The sequence below is a fragment of the Panthera uncia genome, chromosome D4 (genome assembly GCF_023721935.1).
Source record: "Panthera uncia isolate 11264 chromosome D4, Puncia_PCG_1.0, whole genome shotgun sequence".
In the NCBI taxonomy this organism is placed as follows: Eukaryota; Metazoa; Chordata; class Mammalia; order Carnivora; family Felidae; genus Panthera; species Panthera uncia.
In genome coordinates, this window is record NC_064807.1 from 4,850,909 (window position 1) to 4,852,611 (window position 1,703).

General features: G+C 47.6%; 1 pseudogene; it reads left to right on the forward strand.

Moving 5' to 3' along the window:
* The first annotated feature begins 978 nt into the window (after nt 1-978).
* LOC125928050 (uncharacterized) lies at nt 979-1,075 on the forward strand (annotated as a pseudogene).
* The last annotated feature ends 628 nt before the right edge of the window (nt 1,076-1,703 follow it).

Genomic DNA, 1,703 nt, shown 5'->3' on the forward strand with positions numbered 1-1,703 from the left:
GTTGGGATGGCTTATCCAGTTTTTCCTGCCTTCAGTTCACCGACTCTTGATGTGTTGTTCGTGCCGGTTGTGAATTGACTCTGCTGTGCGTACCACGATCTTCTAAAAAAAAAAAAAATCAAACCTACTTTAAGGTGTATTCCACCCCCCCCCACCCCCCCGCCCCCCAGCCCCATTAAGTTTTTACAATGTTCTTGCAAAGTTCCAGCTCGGGTTGTGACTCAGGCCAACTCAGAACCATCAGAGAGTTACTAGCGAGTGACAGGCACAGTGATGCTATTCTGAGTTGGGGACCAACAGCACCATTCAGGGTCTTTGATGCCAATTAAGAGCGAGGCCAAAGATGAGCTGAGCAGGGAGTCTACGTCCTTTCACGGGGTGAGAAGAGACGGGAAAGAGCTATTTTGATTGAGCGCGAAATATACGATCGTAGGAGGGATCCGTGACCGCATTCGTGTCCCTTCCTTCTCTTATTGCTGCATTTAGTGCAAATTTAACGAGTGTCTGCCCCTTGCCCGACCCGTGTCAGGTGCTGAGATGATGAAAAGTGGTAACAAAGGGAAACTGGGGCTTCAGGAACAGACAAAGTGCCAAGGAAGGTCGCAGAGCGGCCGGAGATGTTCTGAGGGCCCCTGAAGGGGTGGCCACTCGTTCTGACCAGGAGTTGGGGAAGGCATCTGGGGTGGCACATTTGAACGTGGTCGTGAAGGATGCAGTGGGAGGGCCCGGGTGGAAGAGGCATTTCAGGAAAGAGGACACAAAGACGGGAGTGGTGAGAGAGCAAAACAGGACACCAGGCAGCTAGTGTGCCCGGAGGTGCTTCCAGGGGCCGAGCATAGGATTTCTGGGAAGGACGGTGGACAGAGGGACCAGAGAGACAGGTGGGCCTGGTTCTGTGAGAGTTCGATGACATTGTAAGAAGACAAAGAGTCCCTGAAAGGTCTGAAACGGGTAATAAAATCCAAATATATTAGCACAGTGCTCACTTCGGCAACATGTATCTTCGACACAGAGAAGATTAGCGTGGTCCCTGCCCGAGGACGACACACACATTCATGAAAGGCTCCATATTTTTTCTAAACAAACAAGAAGGACAACAAAACCAAATGGTAGCACAGCTATAGTCTAAGACGTTTTGGAAGCCATGTTGCTTCCTGCTCCAAAATTCATAAAGAAAATATCAGCGATAGTAAGAGTAAGACGTGGGACAGCATACCTGTATCTCTTGGATGAATACCTAGTAGTCAACTTCTGGGTATTAAGGCAGTTCTATTTTTAAATTAAAAAAAAAAATAATTAAATTAAAATAAAAAATAAAATGAAATGTAAAAAAAAGAAGAGTAAAACGTGGGGTGCCTGGGGGGTTCAGTCAGTTAAGCGTCTGACTTCGGCTCAGGTCATGATCTTAAGGTTTGTGAGTTTGAGCCCTGCATCGGGCTCTGTGCTGACAGCTCAGAGCCCGGAGCCTGCTTCCCATTCTGTGTCCCCGTCTCTCTCTCTGCTTCTCCACCACTCATGCTCTCTCTCTCTCTCTCTCTCTCTGTCTGTGTGTGTCTCTCTCTGTCAAAAATAACTAAACATTAAAAAAAAAAAGAGTAAAACTTAATGTTCAGAGTCAACAGAGAGTCTCTGGACAGAAGGAGAAGTGCAGGGTCCCTGTGTCCGGGGACATTCTGCCTCTATTTTCTTTTCCTTTCCTCCTT